Source organism: Mobula hypostoma, chromosome 29, assembly GCF_963921235.1.
Source record: "Mobula hypostoma chromosome 29, sMobHyp1.1, whole genome shotgun sequence".
NCBI lineage: Eukaryota > Metazoa > Chordata > Chondrichthyes > Myliobatiformes > Myliobatidae > Mobula > Mobula hypostoma.
The window spans coordinates 25214890-25234357 of NC_086125.1; the positions used below are offsets into that span (position 1 = coordinate 25214890).

At 46.5% G+C, this 19468-nt stretch overlaps 1 protein-coding gene across 5 annotated transcripts in view; it reads right to left on the bottom strand.

Moving 5' to 3' along the window:
* The window catches only part of kank2 (KN motif and ankyrin repeat domains 2), a 151382-nt gene that overhangs the window by 78586 nt on the left and 53328 nt on the right, over positions 1 to 19468 (bottom strand). Inside the window, exon 3 of one of the 5 annotated variants that reach the window (XM_063035633.1) lies at positions 1060 to 1190. The exons of the other annotated variants lie outside the window; for them this stretch is intronic. The gene's annotated coding sequence lies outside the window, so the exon portion shown is untranslated. The remainder of the gene's footprint in view (positions 1 to 1059; positions 1191 to 19468) is intronic. 5 annotated transcript variants of the gene reach the window in all.

Here is a 19468-nt window from a genome sequence, read left to right on the forward strand (position 1 = left end):
GAAGCATTTTAGATAACCTTTTCAAAAATGAATACTATTAATCTTTTGAAATAACATCATTTCTAGATAGTGTTGTTATTGTAACCATTTACGGATACGCGTACCGGGTAGCGAGGATTTCAAAATGTGTTCTCACAACCATCCAGCTGGTGCCAAGCCAGCGTGAAATGGTTCCTGTGAAAACATCTCACTGCTGTCAGGTTGTAAAAACAGTCACTAGTTCATTTGGCAGCAAAGACAATCATGATGTACGTACCTTCTTATGATGGGTGGGTTTTAAAGAATCGAGGGGTGGCGCTGCCTGTTGGGCGCCAACAAAATTTTTGCCTGTGCCACAGATTTTCCACCATGGACGAAAGGGAAGGAGTTGGGAACCAGAGGGAGGTGATGGGTAGGTCCTGAGGTGGGGAGAAGGGGTGGGAGGACCTCAAGAACGGGGTAAGACAAAAAAGGTGGGGAAAAGGAGGAAACAGAGGGGAGTGATTACCAATGTTAGTGAAATTGTTGTTCACGCGGCCAAACTGGAGACTGCACAAGCCACCCTTTCCATTTCAGATGTTGAGAATAGCCTTTGCTGCAGGGTCTATCTTTGGGCGTGGTCCTGTTTTGCCAATTGAGGTACCCTCCTGAAGTTACTGCCTAACATTGCAGATCACCTGGTGGGACACACCAAAGATACTTGGGGAGAAATGGGGAGACGCTTGGGGCTGGAGGCCCGTCTGTTTGTGAGGGGTGGGAGGCTGGGAAAGAGGCTTGTCTTGCCATTGCTTTGTTCTGTTCTGCGGCTGTAATTACTGCTCATGGGCGCGGAATGTGTGGTGACACTTGTGGGCTGCTCCCAGCACATCATTAAGTATGTTGGTGTTAACATAAAGGATGCACCTCTCTGTAAAATATTTCCATGTAGATGTGGTAATAAACCGGATTCTGAAAACCCAATTGGAAATCTGATTATTCATGAGTAATGTCTCGGGTTACCTGCATTTTGCACAAACAATTTTCAGCATCAGTCACAAATTTCCTGTTAAAAACACTGGCACATTAACCCCTGATTCTTACCAAACTTAATAGATCGTGTCAGTCCGGGGTCCAAGGGAACATTGGTGTCTGTGAGGGTTATCACGCTGGGAGTGTTGTGTGGTAGTTCAGCTGGAGACCAGCCCGGATTCAGCTCAGTGACTCTGAAGACCCTACGGGAGTGGACAAAGATATTGTATTTATAGTGTTTTTTTTCCCAATCTCAAAGTTCATTGACAATAAAGGTGGTGTGGTCACTGCTCCAAGGTAGAGCACAGGCAAATCTCAAATAGAAATAGGGTGGTGGGTGGACTGTTCCAGTGGCATGAGGGACACTGAGGACAATCCCTCTGATCAATGTTCTGTAGCTGAGGTGGGGAAGGGAAGACATGGACATGAATTCATTGCTGGAAGATCATTGTTTACTGTGTCACTGCTCTCACCTCAACATTTCCCTGGCAGAAGGTTCTGTGTTCAGGTCAACTCAAGCAACATTTGAATCCATACCCCTCGGATGACAAGGCTGACACTAGATCAAGGCTGATCTGCAAGGTCATTCCGAATAGACTCGTCCCTCCATGTATAATTATACCATAAAAACATAGGAGCAGAATTATGCCATTCAGCACCGAGTCTGTTCCACCATTCAATCATTGCTGATTTATTTTCCATCTCAATCCTTTTCTCCTGCCTGCACCCCATAACTTTTGGTGCCCTAACTAATTAAGAGCCTATCAACCTCTGTTTAAATATACCCAATGATTTGGCCTCCAGAGCCATCTGTGGTAATGAATTCCACAGATTCAACACCCTCTGGCTGAAGAAATTCCTCCTCATTTCTGTTCTAAAGAGACATCCTTGTACTCCAAGACTTTGCCCTCTGGTCCTAGACTTCCCCACTATTGGAAATTTCCTCTCTACATCCACTCTATCTAGGCTTTTTCAATATTTAGCACATTTCAATTCCTCTTCATTCTCCTAAACTCCAGCGAGTACAGGCCCTGAGCCATTAAATGCTTCTCATACGTAAACCCTTTCATCCACAGGATAATTCTCATAAACCTCCTCAGGACCCTAGCCAGTGCCAGCACATCCCTTCCTAGAGGGCCTAAACTCCAGGTCACAGTTCATGGAAAGCACAGGCTGTTGTACTTGTGAACATGACCTCTGGGTGGTATCAACCATGGGACCATGGGAGGAACAGTTAACTCAACAATCACACACTACCAAAGTGCAAACTGCATACAGGACCCCAGGAAAAATTTGGCATTGGGAGAAATTTCAACAGATAACTGAAGTTGCAGAACAAACTCTTTTTTTTAAAAAAAAAGCTGCAACATTTGAAGGCAACATCCATCATCAAGGACCTCCATCATCCTCTCTTCTTACTACTACCATCGGGTAGTAGGTACAAGAGCCTTAGGTCCCACAACACCAGGTTCAGAAACAGTAATTACCCTACAATCATCAGACTCCTGAACTGACATGGATAACACCGAATTGATTCCACAATCTGTTGTCTCACTTTCAAGCACTCTACTATTCAGCATTATTTATTTACATGGGACAACAAAGATTTTGCTTCCTAAATACTTTTGGGTGCATCTTATAGTTTTTGGGCTGCTGGTCATGAAAATTACCCTGTCATTTCCCTAGCACGCAGAGTTTTGTTTGGAAACACCGATATTTGTTATTTCGTTTCATAATTTGAGGCAGAATAACTGCCAAGATTAAGGAAGATATTTTTGTTGGTCGACAAATCACAACAGGTCATAAATGACAGACAATTCGAAGAACTTCTAGTGGGTCCAGAGAAAACTGCATGGAAGGCATTCAAAGATGTTGTCGAAAATTTTCTTGGCAACTATAGAGTGCGGCTGGTTCATCACATGCTTCAAGCATACTAAACCATGAAGTGCAACATGTCACTAAAAATTCATTTTCTGCGTTCCCATTTGGACTTCTTCCCTGCAAATCTTGGCACTGTCAGTGACGAGCACGGTGAAAGGTTTCACCAGGATATGGCGGTCGTGGAGAAACGGTATCAGGGCAATTGGAATCCATCAATGCTGGCCGATTATTGTTGGACACTCAGGCGAGAAGCCTCAGAAACTGAGTACAAATGAAAATCATCAACAAAATATTTTTAGCTTAGTTGAACTATTGCAAAACGACAGCACCATTATGTAATTAAACATATTATATTCAATAACAGTTAATTTGTTTCTCCAAATTGCTACATGATACAAGCAGACTGAAATTACATTTGCATTCAGCTTCAAGCCGTCTATTGTAAACAAAAAAAATCTAGAAAGCAACCCTTCTGAAAAAAAACGTTGTCCTGTGTTATTATTTGTACAATTTGTCTTCTTTTGCACGCTAGTTATTTGTCAGTCTTTGTTATTTACAGTTTTTCATAAATTCTACAGTATTTCTTTATTTTCCTGTAAATACTTGCAAGAAAATGAATCTCCAGGTTGTGCATGGTGATGTATACAGTACATACTTTGATAATAAATCTACTCCGAACGTTGACTGCTCTTTAAATAGCTGGCATTATCTTTTGGAAATTAGAAACAAGATACTCCGAAGGAGAATCAGTGCTCACAGAAGTTCTCCGGGGCTGTTTATTTACAGAGAGTGGGCAGTAAATATACACACAGATGCGAGGTTCTCCGCAGTCAAAGAGCCTGATGGTGCCTCCTACGCGGAGCTTCCATTAAAGGCCACTGGGTCAAACGCAAGAGGCACAAACTCTTGGAAAGCAATGCAAGGGTAGCGTAGTGGTTAGCGCAATTGTGTTGCAGCGCCAACGATCACCAGTCAGGATTCGACTCCCGCCACCGCTGTGAGGAGTTTGAACGTTCTCCCCGTGACCACATGGGTTTCCTCTGGGTCCTCTGGTTTCCTCCCAAAACCCAAAGACGTCTGGGTCAGGGTTACCTAAATTGAGGCAGACCTAAACTGTTCCATGACCACAAGCCCATCCATACCTCCAGTGACGATCCTTGCTCGGCCAGTCCCGATGATGGCTTTCGGCCCGAAACATAAGCTCTCCATTTCCCACCATAGATACTGCCCAAACTGCTCAGTTCCTCCAGTGTTTTCCGTTGCTTCTGGATCAGCATTAGTAATTGCCCCTCTGGCCCATTAGCATGGATTCCAATCCCACTCTAGTTCCAGCCTGGACTCCTCCAAAAGTTGGCAGCTCTGAACTACATTCCAGGCGGGGGTCCCACACCCTATTATGGGAGGGCTCCTTTGATCTCACCTTCCAGCAAAAAGTTCAGGGCTCCTATAAGTTTGCTCTGGTGAACACCTGTCCCAGTGAATCCTGGAGCCAATACTCAGAGGTCAGTGAAATTCAGAGGGCAAAGCCAAAGGATGAAGTCAAAAAACACAGTGAGTCCAGAGGTAGAGGACCCAAAGGTCGAAGCTCCTGTGTCAGCTTTTCAGGAGGCTGGAGGTTCTGACATCTGCAAGTCTGCGAGTCTGGGGTTAAGGACTGGCAGCCTGGGGGGAGCCTGTCCTGGGCCTGCAGTTGGAGGCGCGCGTGTGTATGTGAGAGACAGTGGGTGGGAAAGGGGCTTGGTTTACTGTTGTTGTTTTGCCTTGTTTTGTTGTTACTGTTTGTGTTGTTCTGTTGAACATTAGGGACCCGCTGTGTTGGCGTCAGAATGCGTTGTGACATATGTGGGCTGCTCCCCCCATCACATTCCCAGACTGTGTTGGTTGTGGACGTAAAAGAACTCATTTCAATGTATGTTTTGAAGTTTCGTCGTGCATGTGACAAGTAAAACGCAGCTTTAATCTTTTTACAGTTTGGCTGTCTTACAAAGTCAAGGAGCAAAGAGTTCCTGTGTACAGAAGTCACGGAGTGAAGCCAGGAGAGGGAAGATGGCAGAAACACAGCTTGGTTACCTATCAACAGGAATTCTGCAGATGCTGGAAATTCAAGCAACACACATCAAAGTTGCTGGTGAACGCAGCAGGGTCTCGGCCTGAAACGTCGACTGTACCTCTTCCTAGAGATGCTGCCTGGCCTGCTGCGTTCACCAGCAACTTTGATGTGTGTTGGTTACCTATCAGTTGCTTTCCTGTTGAAGATGGGATACACAAAACCCAAGCACTCATATAATCCACAAATGTAGGACTGGAAAAGGAAAAAATCTTTGATCATACAGTGGTAATTGATAGGGCCCTTGTAGCTGCAGGAACTTCACATTGACCTGGACTTAGGCCAGCAATGAACACATTGGGTAAAGTGGCTCTAGACTTGAAAGCTGGTGGGGAGTTTCCATTGCAATGCTTCCTGAGGTGGGAGCTGGATCCCACCTCTCCTCTCCACACCCCTGCAAACCCCCGGCACCACTTCTAGGTTTGCTGTGACCTAGAAGAGTCCCTCTTGCCAAGTGTCACTTTGTCATTTCAAGTTTGAAGATTGTTTATTGTTATTTATTTATTTTTATTTGGAGATCCAGCATGAAACAAACGGGCCCTTGGCCCTTCGAGCTGCGCCGCCCTGCAGTACGCTGATTTGATCCTACCTCATCACAGGACAACTTACAATGACCAATTAATCTACCAACTGGTATGCCTTCGGACTGTGGGAGGAAACCAGAGCACCCGGAGAAAACCCACGGCGTAGTGGGGAGAGTGTACAAAGTCCTTACAGGCAGCAACAGGAATTGAACCTGGGTCGCCTGTACTGTAAAGCGTTACACTCTGGTGCCACCCCTCCTCCGTACGAGAGAGAAGGAGAACGAAATGATTGTTACTCAGGATCTAATGCAACATAAAAACACAATAAGCATAAAGAACATAATAAAAGAATAAAAAATCCACAATAAAGAACATAATAAAAGAATAAAAAATCCACAATGAATTAAAAAATATAAGCAATCCTATAAATCACAATGTACAAGGAACTGTTACATACACAGATTGTGTATAGATAAAGTGACAGTAATTGATGTCTATGTAGTGGTGCTGGGGATTGGTCAGGTGGGTTAATGGGTGGTGGTTGATCAGCCTGACGGCTTGAGGGAAGTAACGGTTTTTAGTCTGGGTCCTGGAGTGGATGCTGCACAGTCACTTCCCTGATGGGAGTGGGACAAGCAGTCCGTGAGCAGGGTGGCTAGGTGGGATCCTTCATAATATTGCTGGCCTTTTTCTGTAACTTCTCTGTATATACACACTGAGTGATTAGGTGCACCTTTGCACCTGCTCATTAATGCAAGTATCTCATCAGCCAATCATGTGGCAGCAACTCAATGCATAAAAGCACGCAGACATGGTCAAGAGGTTCAGTTGTTGTTCGGACCAAACCTCGGAATGGGAGAAGAAATGTGATCTAAGTGACTTTGACTGTGGAGTGATTGTTGGTGCCAGACAGGGTAGAGTGAATATCTCAGAGAAGGGAGATCTCTTGAGATCTCTTGCAAAAACAAAAACATCCAGTGAGTGCTAGCTCTGTGGGTGAAAACACCTTGTTGATGGAGAGAGCTCAGAGGAGAATGGCCAGACTGGTTCAAGCTGACAGGTATTGGACAGTGACTCAAATAACCACGCGTTACAACAATGGTGTGCAGAAGGGCATCTCTGAATGCACAACACATCAAACCTTGCAGTGGATGGGCTACAGTAGCAGAAGACCACACCAGGATCCACTCTTGTACTTAATAGAGTGGCCACTGAGTGTATGGCTTTGATGGTGGGAAGGCTGGTGCTGGTGATGGTCCCCATCAGAGTCACCTCACGTTTAGATATCCAGTCAAGATGACATCAGCAGACAACACTACCTCAGGCGACATCTCCCAGATGGTCCACGGAACTGTTTCCTTCACTTCTTTTAGGTCTTCCTTTTATTTTAAATGTGTTTCTGGTACGGTGCGAGCCTGTGACCTACAGTTTGAAGACTGATTGGGCCATCCAGTGCTTTGCTGTCTCCGAGAAGGTTCCAGCAGGCGAGCGGCTTCCAGACCTGGCAACTTAAAGGTGGGGGCACGAGCCACGATCAACACCATCTCTCGCCGATCAAAGTGTGAGGAAGATTGAAAGATCGAGGCAAGTGCGGAAGGCGGGCGAGTGTTCAGCACCGTCTATCAGCCTCTCACTCACTGCTCCCGAGGGAAGGCCCGTGACTTTGAAGGGTGGCCCTCTCAGTCGGAGGATCGTACTGAAGTTCTGGGTCTGTGATTTATGGATTAGACTGTAACTCAGTTGGACTCGTTCAGTTTTAACTTCTATTTTCTGTGTTTTTGCTGTTTCTTTCTTGTTGCCATTTGCACGACTTGTTTTTTGCGTATGAGGGGGTGATGTTCTTGTTGCCAACTTCCATGGTTTTCTTTATTTTGTGGCTGTCTGGAGAAGACGAATCTCAGAGCTGTATACTGCAGACGTACTTTGATAATACAGTAGTAAACATTCGTTGAACGTTGAGATAGTCCTGCACCCAGAGTCATTTTTTGTACATACTACCAGTCCATGTACATAAACTAATTTCATGTATATATGGCCACACGCAACAATGACTTGTGATTTATAGGATTGCTTTTTTTATTTATATCTACCGTGGTTTTTTTATGACTATTGTGTTTTTTCATGCTACACCAGGTCCGAAGTACTGAAGAATGACGATAAACAATCTTGAATCTTGGACGGGGCTGAGCGTGAAAGCTATCTTGGGGCCCTCCTCTCTCTCCTTCTGTCACCATCTCTTCTCTCTTTGCTTCTTTGAAGAAATTCCAGACATTTTTTTTCCTGCAAAGTGTTGAGAGTTCACACTGTGCAAAAGAATCCCGCACTCCCACCCATCAGACCCCCGAAGCACCATCCAGTTACTGTGTGGGAGTCCAGCTGCAAAACTATGTTTAAAAGTGACCTCTACCCTCAAAGAACAGGGGCTTTATTGCACGCAGATGTCAAATGTAAATGAAGTTCCTGGCTTGTTGACTGCTGCCGAGTTTATTTCATACAAGGCTTCCTCGGCCCACCCAGTACACAAGAGTGAGAAAACATTACAATCATTAAAATCACAGTTATACAGCCTTCCAGCCCGACTGATCCGTGCCGACCAGGACGATTGGCCGAGCTAGACCCATTCGCCCCTGTATGGCCCATAACTTTCTGAACCTTTCCTATCCATGTACCTGTCTGCCCAACTCTCTTACAGAAGTTGTTATTGTACCTGTCTCAATGACTTCCTGTGGCAGATCATTTCATACACAGATCACCATCTGTGTAAAAAAAAAAGTTGCCTGTCTGGTTCCAATTAGATCCTTCCCCTCTCAATTTAAATCATATCTAGCATATTCTTGATTCCCCAGCCCTGGGAAAAACACTGTGTACTTTCACCCTATCTATGTCTCTCATAACTTTATACACAGAGCCATTAACTCCCGGTCTCCTACACTCCAATGGATAAAGTCCGAGCCTATCCGGTTTTTTCTCTCTCACACGCACATACACACCATTCTTTTCATTTTTATTTCTGACATCACAAATATCATCGACTGAACTGTCCTCTGGGAAAGAACTTTACTTTATAAAGTAGTACAATCGGGATGATGATTGAACTGTTTCAAGATGAAGGAACTTCATGGGGAGAGAGAGAGAGACAGAGAGAGACAGAGAGAGAGACAGAGAGACAGAGAGAGACAGAGAGACAGAGAGAGAGACAGAGAGAGAGAGAGAGACAGAGAGATAGAGAGACAGAGAGAGAGATATATAGAGATAGAGATAGAGAGAGAGATAGAGAGATAGAGAGAGATAGAGAGATAGAGAGAGATAGAATGAGAGATAGAGATAGAGATAGAGAGAGAGATAGAGATAGACAGAGATAGAGAGAGAGAGATAGAGATAGACAGAGATAGAGAGAGAGAGAGATAGAGAGAGAGTGATAGAGATAGAGATAGACAGAGATAGAGAGAGAGAGAGATAGAGAGAGAGAGATAGAGAGATAGAGAGATAGAGATAGAGATAGAGAGAGAGAGAGATAGAGAGAGAGATAGAGAGAGAGAGACAGAGATTAGAGAGAGAGAGAGAGAGTGATAGAGAGATAGAGATAGACAGAGATAGAGAGAGATAGAGATAGAGAGAGAGAGAGAGAGATAGAGAGAGAGAGAGAGAGAGAGAGAGATAGAGAGAGAGAGAGAGAGAGAGAGAGAGAGATAGAGAGAGAGAGAGAGACAGAGAGAGAGACAGAGATTAGAGAGATAGAGAGAGAGAGGTAGAGGGAGGGAGAGAACACTTTCTTGCATGGGACACCAAAATAGGGCATGATAAATGGGAGGCATTAATAAATCCAGAGAAGGAGGAACTGAAGAATGGTAGGAATGTGCTGCCGTACAGCTTGGGTCAAAGTGAATAATATGAGATAAACACTTCGGGGATAAAGTGAAGATTATAAGAGAAGCAAAGATGCAGAGAGGGGCCAGCGCGGAGAGGAGCCAGGGTAGAGCACCTGTACCAACACCAACCAGCTTTGAATCTCGATGCTCTACATATCATACAATCCTGCTTGCAAACTTCCTCTAACCTAAAATTCGAATTTAAAAATTACTCATTCTGATAACTCATGGAGTTGGATCTCAAAACAGTGAAGCCATTAATTCCCAAATTCCTTCCTCCTGTAACATCTTGAAATCTTGATTTATATGAATGTAACATCCCTTTCACACTGGGCAGGAGATTCAATTCACTGATTTATTTATTACACAGTGGCATAGTGAATAGAGCAACATTTTACAGCACAGGTGACACGGGTTCAATTCCCACAGCTGTCTGTAAGGAGTTTGTACTTTCTCCCCGTGACCGCGTGGGTTTCCTCCCACAGTCCAAAAACATACCGGTTGGTAGGTTAATTTTCATTGTAAATTATCCCGTGATTAGGCTGGGATTAAACTGGGGGATTGCTGAGCGATGCGGCTCGAAGGGTCAGAAGATTCTGTGTTGTATCTCAACAAATAAATAAATACACCGAAAGATAACAGTCGCATTTGCATAACAATCCAAGGACATGCTGAGGGCAGCCCACAAGAGTTGCCACACATTCCAGCATCACGTAGCATGCCCACGATGTTCTGCCGAACGACACAAGCCAGGCTCACGGACTTTGGGACTTCAGGCTCCAGGCCCTGGCTCAGAATCGCATACACAGGGGAGGAAAAGGGCTTCTCTACCAGTTAGTGGTCAGAGATGGAAAATCAGGTTCGGGGAGGCAACAGGAGATTGAGAGGCATCTGGAATAAAGCAACTTAATTCGGTGCTGTCAACCCAGCCCTGGCATTCATGACCATGAAAGAAACTCCAATTATATTTACCTGATGACCAAGTTATTAATTATTTGCTGCCTCAACCAATCCCCTCAAAGCAAAAGTAATGCTGTGACCCTTTTGCTGTTTGGGGTGAGTGTCTACCGTGGACGGGAACAGGCAGGGAGTCACTCACAGCAGACTCCAGCTTTAAACGTCTTCCCAACACTGAACCAGCAACAAAAAGGCCATTATACAGCAAGAAGCCAACAGCTGGAACAAATAAGCTGAGGGACCAGGGCAGACATGAGAATGGCATTTGTGGCGACTGAAGGGAGGCAGCAGTGTGTGACTTAGGGAAAGGGACCGGAGAGCTCGGCAATTCCCTGCCCACCACAGGGACAGCTCACTGTCAGTCACACAAGGAGCAAAACTTCTACACGTCCGATTACTTCAGATCAGGGGTCTTTTCATTGCTTCTCTCCTCACCGCCCCGCCCCACCACACCCGCACCCAATCAGGGCTGCGTTGATAGGAAAATCCTGCAATGTGAGCATCACACTAACTTGTTGCTTCCAACTCCTTGTGATTTAACTGAGCGGAGTCACTGGTCTAACTGGAACAGAATCTGTTTGTGCATTGACACCACAGTCCTCTGAAAGAACGGGAATTAAAAATGCAAGGGAATCTTCAGAGGAGTAATGTAAACACACACAGACACATAAACACAGATGCAGTGACATACAAACAGTTTTATATATATATACACACACAGACACATACATACACAGTACATAGACCACACAAACACAGATGCACACAGACACTTAGATACACGGTACACATCCACAGACACACACAGATATGCACACACATCCACTGGCCACATGCATGGGTGCACACAAATATACAGTACATACACGGATGTACACACACGTTCACAGACAAATGCATGTACACAGACCTACATGCATATATACACACACACACAGAACGTGAGCGCACACACCCACACACAGATACATTCGTACACAGACATTCACACATACACACTCACATGTGTATGCAGACTTGGGCAGAGGTTTCCTTGCACACAACACTCAGACTCATTCCACACAACCTCGGTAAAACAGACTCCTATACACCCCACAACACTCACTGTAACACTGATACACCCCACACCCCTCACTGTAACACCCTCCGATACACCCCACACCCCTCACTGTAACACTGATACACCCCACACACCTCACTGTAACACTCTCCGATACACCCCACACCCCTCACTGTAACACTGACACAACCCACACCCCTCACTGTAACACCCTCCGATACACCCCACATCCCTCACTGTAACACTCTGATACAGCCCACACCTCACTGTAACACTCTCCGATACACCCCACACCCCTCACTGTAACACTCTCCGATACACCCCACACCCCTCATCGTAACACTCTCCGATACACCCCACACCCCTCACTGTAACACTGATACACCCCACACCCCTCATCGTAACACCCTCCGATACAGCCCACACCCCTCACTGTAACACTCTCCGATACATCCAACACACCTCACCGTAACACTCTCCGATACACCCCACACCCCTCATCGTAACACTCTCCGATACACCCCACACCCCTCACTGTAACACCCTCCGATACACCCCACACCCCTCACTGTAACACCCTCCGATACACCCCACACCCCTCACTGTAACACTCTGATACACCGCACATGCCTCACTGTAACACTCTCCGATACACCCCACACCCCTCACTGTAACACCCTCCGATACACCCCACACCCCTCACTGTAACACTGATACAGCCCACACACCTCACTGTAACACTGATACAGCCCACACCCCTCACTGTAACACTCTGATACAGCCCACACCCCTCACTGTAACACTCTCCGATACACCCCACACCCCTCACTGTAACACTGATACACCCCACACCCCTCACCGTAACACTCTCCGATACACCCCACACCCCTCACTGTAACACCCTCCGATACACCCCACACCCTTCACTGTAACACTCTCCGATACACCCCACACCCCTCACTGTAACACCCTCCGATACACCCCACACCCCTCACCGTAACACTCTCCGATACACCCCACACCCCTCACCGTAACACCCTCCGATACACCCCACACCCCTCACTGTAACACCCTCCGATACACCCCACACCCTTCACTGTAACACCCTCCGATACACCCCACACCCCTCACTGTAACACTCTCTGATACACCCCACACCCCTCACTGTAACACTCTGATACACCCCACACGCCTCACTGTAACACTCTCTGATACACCCCACACCCCTCACTGTAACACCCTCCGATACACCCCACACCCCTCACTGTAACACTGATACACCCCACACACCTCACTGTAACACTGACACAACCCACATCCCTCACTGTAACACTCTCCGATACACCCCACACCCCTCACTGTAACACTGATACACCCCACACACCTCACTGTAACACTGACACAACCCACACCCCTCACTGTAACACTCTCCGATACACCCCACACCCCTCACTGTAACACTCTCCGATACACCCCACATCCCTCACTGTAACACTCTGCTACACCCCACACGTCTCACTCAAACACTCTCCGATACACCCCACACCCCTCATCGTAACACTCTCCGATACACCCCACACCCCTCACTGTAACACTGATACACCCCACACCCCTCATCGTAACACCCTCCGATACAGCCCACACCCTTCACTGTAACACTCTCCGATACACCCCACACCCCTCACTGTAACACTCTCTGATACACCCCACACCCCTCATCGTAACACTCTCCGATACACCCCACACCCCTCACTGTAACACCCTCCGATACACCCCACACCCCTCACTGTAACACCCTCCGATACACCCCACACCCAATGTAACACTCTGATACACCGCACATGCCTCACTGTAACACTCTCCGATACACCCCACACCCCTCACTGTAACACTCTCCGATACACCCCACACCCCTCACTGTAACACTCTCCGATACACCCCACACCCCTCACTGTAACACTCTCCGATACACCCCACACCCCTCACTGTAACACTGATACAGCCCACACCCCTCACTGTAACACTCTGATACAGCCCACACCCCTCACTGTAACACTCTCCGATACACCCCACACCCCTCACTGTAACACTGATACACCCCACACCCCTCACCGTAACACTCTCCGATACACCCCACACCCCTCACTGTAACACCCTCCGATACACCCCACACCCTTCACTGTAACACCCTCCGATACACCCCACACCCCTCACTGTAACACCCTCCGATACACCCCACACCCCTCACTGTAACACTGATACACCCCACACACCTCACTGTAACACTCTCCGATACACCCCACACCCCTCACTGTAACACTCTCCGATACACCCCACACCCCTCACTGTAACACTCTCCGATACACCCCACACCCCTCACTGTAACACTCTGATACACCCCACATGCCTCACTGTAACACTCTCTGATACACCCCACACCCCTCACTGTAACACCCTCCGATACACCCCACACCCCTCACTGTAACACTCTCAGATACACCCCACACCCCTCACTGTAACACCCTCCGATACACCCCACACCCCTCACTGTAACTCTGATACACCCCACACACCTCACTGTAACACTCTCCGATACACCCCACACCCCTCACTGTAACACCCTCCGATACACCCCACATCCCTCACTGTAACACTCTGATACACCCCACACGTCTCACTGTAACACTCTCCGATACACCCCACACCCCTCACTGTAACACTCTCCGATACACCCCACACCCCTCACCGTAACACTCTCCGATACACCCCACACCCCTCACTGTAACACTGATACACCCCACACCCCTCATCGTAACACCCTCCGATACACCCCACACCCCTCACTGTAACACTCTCCGATACACCCCACACCCCTCACTGTAACACTCTCCGATACACCCCACACCCCTCACTGTAACACTCTCCGATACACCCCACACCCCTCACTGTAACACTCTCTGATACACCCCACACCCCTCACTGTAACACCCTCCGATACACCCCACACCCCTCACTGTAACACTCTGATACACCCCACACGCCTCACTGTAACACTCTCTGATACACCCCACACCCCTCACTGTAACACCCTCCGATACACCCCACACCCCTCACTGTAACACCCTCCGATACAGCCCACACCCCTCACTGTAACACTCTCCGATACACCCCACACCCCTCACTGTAACACCCTCCGATACACCCCATACCCCTCACTGTAACACTCTCCGATACACCCCAGACCCCTCACTGTAACACCCTCCGATACACCCCACACCCCTCACTGTAACACTCTCCGATACACCCCACACCCCTCACTATAACACTCTCTGATACACCCCACACCCCTCACTGTAACACTGATACACCCCACACCCCTCACTGTAACACTGATACACCCCACACCCCTCACTGTAACACTGACACACCCCACTCCCCTCACTGTAACACCCTCCGATACACCCCACACCCCTCACTGTAACACTGATACACCCCACACCCCTCACTGTAACACTCTCCGATGAAGCTCTCACTGTAACACTCCCTGTCATATACCGATAGCTGTCTAACACTCGACATACCCAATGCCTTGCCCTCACTGTAACACTCTCAGCAATTGTTATGTAACATTTGACATACCCGATGCTTTGTCCTTACGGTGCTGATCTCTGTTGACATGTTATGCTGTTGTTCATGAAATGTATTTACTACAGATCCTTACAGCACGAGATAAAATTATTCTGCTTCTTAAACAGGCTCCAGTTTTTTTATGCACTTTGCATTTAAGTAGCGATCAATTCCAGAGGGAAAATGTAAGGAAAGCTCCATAAATAACCTGCTTGTTGGAGGATTGATGCTCTAGAAACACATGGGCCAAATGCCTTTCACTCTGTACATGTTATCGTTGGATAACCGTCTGTCCTTTAGTACAGCCCTCGAATGTTCACATTACAATCATATCTCACAATAGCAACTTCCTTATTAAAAGACCAACACATTTCTAGTGTTCCTGCACAGACTGGAACACTTCCTCTAAGAGCAATCTACGCGTCCCTACTTTCTTGGAAGTCTGCACAGAATTGGCATGTCACTTAAAACTTTGACAAAGTTGAGAATGTCTGGTTTGCATCATATCCTGCCCAGGAATGGAAAAGGCTACAAGTAATGGGGGATACCATCCAGTCCAGTCCCTCACAGGAAAAAAGCATCCCCATTATTGAGCACAACTGTGTGGAGCCCTGTCACAGGAAAGCAGCATCCATCATCAAGGACCCCCACCATTCCTTCTTGTTGCTACCATCGGGCAGGAGGTGTTTCTTTATTTTAATGTAAATGCCTGAAAGAAAATGAATCTCAAGATAGCATATGGTGACATATATAATAATTTGACTTTGAAACGGTTTGGAGAGAGACAGGCAGCAGAAGGCTTGATTAGCTTTCCACAACGTCTTGGGGCTGCTCGGGGACCTTTATAGAAGTCAGAGGTCTGTAAGATTATGACCGTGATAAATAGACAGGCGACATCTTTATCCCATGGTTGAACTGTCTAATACCAGACGGCATGCAATTCAGGTGAGAGCGGGTTCCAAATGAGATGTGTGGGCAAGTTGTTTTCGAAAGCACAGTGTGATGGGGCTGTGGAACTTCCTGGGTTGGTAGTGGAGGCAGATAGAACAGCAGCATTTAAGAGGCTCTTGGACAGGCGTACGAATACACAGGGACTGGAGGAATACGGACATCGTGTGGGCAAAAGGGATTCGCTCAATTGGATATTAAATCACTAGTTAATTAGCTTGGCACAACATCATGGGCATGTTCCTGTGCTGTTCTACGTGAGTAGAACTGAGATGACACAAGACGCGAGAAGTCAGCTTCCAGCAGACTCGCTGCCCATGGCTTTTCTAAGCTTGACGTAATGGAGGGCAACCCCCCCTTTTGATGTGGGACTTAAAACGAAGCATCACCCAAGACGCCCACGGCCTCTAATCATCGCTTCCTACAGTTCTGATAATTACCAGTTTCTCAAACGTTCAAGTGCAAGTCATTTTTGCCTGCAGAGTCTCCTCCTCACCGTCAGCTTCAGAACATCCAATGTTATGTTTACTGACAAAATAATCAGCACTCAGGCTAGTTAGGCCGCAGCCTGAGCTCTGTGTACAGTGCTGGTCACCGCATTAAGTATGTGATTACACAGGTGAAGAGATTTACAGCGAGGTTGCCAGGACTGGAAAACTGGTGCAATGGGCAGAGACTGGGTAAGCTATGTGTGGCCACACGCGCAGGCTGCCTCCAGCACATCCCTAGGATTTTATTTGTTTTTAATTTAGAGATACAGTGCTGTAACAGGGCTTTCAGGCCCAGCAAGCCTGTGCCATCCAAATACACCCACGAGACCCTTATGTCTTTGGAATGTGGGAGGAAACCGAAGGAACCAGAGGAAACCAGCGTGGTCACGGCGAGAACACTTTAGAGGCAGTGGTGGGAGTCGAACCTGGTTGTGTTAGTTGTTGACACAAGCAGCCCATTTCACTGTGTTTCTATGTACATCCGATAGATACATGAATCTGAATCAGATCTGGATCTGAGTCACAATCTGAAGCCGTCACTCTTTCCTTTGGGACAGAGGAGGTGGAGGGAGAGACTTGACTGAGGTTTATAGAGTAACGAGGGGCCTAGATAGACTAAATAAGCTGGGCCTAATCTCTTTAGCAGAGCAGTCAAAGACAAGTGAGCAGAAATTTAATTCAGAGAAGGAACAGCGAGATATGAGGAAAAACCTTTCTTTCTCAGAGGCAGGTGGGAGTCTGGAGCCCACTGCCTGAAAGGGTGAGAGAAAATCTTTTAAACACAAGAAAATCTGCAGCTGCTGGAAATCCAGAGTACTCCTGATGAAGGGTCTTGGATGAAATGTCAACAGTTTAAACACCTCCGTAGATGCTGCCAGACCTGCTGAGTTTCTTCAGCATCTTGTATGCATAACTTTTAAACCAGACTTGAGGAGGATTGCCCTGTAGCCCTGAAAGGTGAAATTACGTCGCGCAACTGTCTATGAACTTAGCCAAAAGCAATCGGCCAAATGACCTCTCCCCTGTGCTTCATAAATGTTCAATGATTCTACAGTGCCTAAAAAAGTATTCTCCCCACCCCCGACCACCCCCAGATGTTTTATTGTTTTACAACATTGAATCATAGTGGATTTAATTTGTCTTTTTTAGACACCGATCAACAGAAAAAGACTCTTTTGTGTCAAAGTGAAAACAAATTTCTACTAACTGGTCTAAATTTATTACAAATATTAAACACTAAATAATTGACCGCATAATTACTCACCCCCTTCAAGTCAGTATTTAGTAGATGCACATTTGACAGCAATTACAGCCTTGAGTCTGTGTGGATAGGTCTCTATCAGCTTTGCACATCTGGACACTGCAACTTTTCCCCATCCTTCTTTACAAAACTGCTCAAGCTCTGTCAAATTGCATGGGGATTGTGAGTGAACAGCCCTTTTCAGGTCCAGACACAAATTCTCAATTGGATTGAGGTCTGGATTCTGACTTGGCCACTCCAGGACATTAACTTCGTTGTTTTACAACCATTCTTGTGTAGCTTTGGCTTTATGCTTGGGGTCATTGTCTTGCTACAAAACAAATCTTCTTCCAAGGACAGTTCTCTTGCAGACTGCATCAGGTTTTCCTCCAGGATATCAGTGTTTTCCTGCGTTCCCTCTACCGTCACAAGCCTTCCAGGGCCTGCTGCAGTAAAGCACCTGCACAGTATGATGCAGCCACCAATATGCGTCACGGTACGGACAGTTTGCTTTTGATGATCTGTGGTGTTTGACTTAAGCCAAACAGTGCATTTAGTCTGACAGCCAAAAAGATCAGTCCATAGAAACTTCTTCCAGCTGACCTCAGAGTTTCTCACATGCCTTCTGGCAAACTCCAGCTGAGATTTCATGTGAAATTTTTTCAACAGTGGTTTTCTCTTTGCCACTGTCCCAGAAAGCTGTGACTGGTGAAGCACCCGGGCAACAGTTGTTGTACACAGTCTCTCCCACTTCAGCCAATGAAGCTTGTAACTCCTCCAGAGTTGTCATAGGTCTCTGAGTGGCCTCCCTCACTCGTCCCCTTCTTGCACGGTCACTCAGGTTTTTGAGGACAGCCTGCTCCAGGCAGATTTACAGCTGTGTCATATTCTTTCCATTTCTTGACGATTGACTTAACTGTACTCCAAGGGATAGTCAGTATTTGCAGATTTTGTCTTCATGGTGTATTTTTGCCTGGATACTGACTCGCCAGCAGTTGGGCCTTCCAGATACAGGTGTATTTTTACCATAACAACTGAAACATCTTGATTGCACACAGGTCCCCAAAAACAGACGTCCATTTAACTAATTATGTGACTTCTAAAACCAATTAGCTGCACCAGTGATGATTAAAAGGGGGTGAATACTTATGCAATCAGTTGTGTTTTATATTTGAAATTAATTTAGATCACTTTGTAGAGATCTGGTTTCACTTTAACATGGACGGGTCTTTTTCTGTTGATCAGTGTCAAAAAAGTCAAACTAAATCCACTGTGATTCAGTGTTGGAAAACAATAAACATGAAAACTTTTGGGGGTGGGGGGGGGTGAATACTTTTTATAGACGCTGTATGTACAGTTGAACCCTCCGTGCCTCAGAAAGACACAAGGATGGACAGGAATATCAACTATAAGCTCCACTGCCTGTGAGAGAAATAATGAATACTTATGCAAGACAAATCAGTCTTCCTCCTAACAGAATATGGGACATAGAACAATACAGCACAGTACAGGTTGTGCTGACCTTTTAACCTACTCTGATGACTGCACTTCCACTGACAAAGGCTTGGTGGCGTAGGAATGAGGAAACTACGCTGGTGCTGGAGGCACGGCATACTTGCTGGCTGCCCCCAGCAAATCCTCAGACTGTGTTGGTCATTGACGCCAAAAACACATTTCACTGCATGTTTTGATGTACATATGACAAATAAAACTCATCTAATCTACACCAACTTCCTAAACGTAACCATCCTGCTCCCACTCAGATGAGATACCTTGG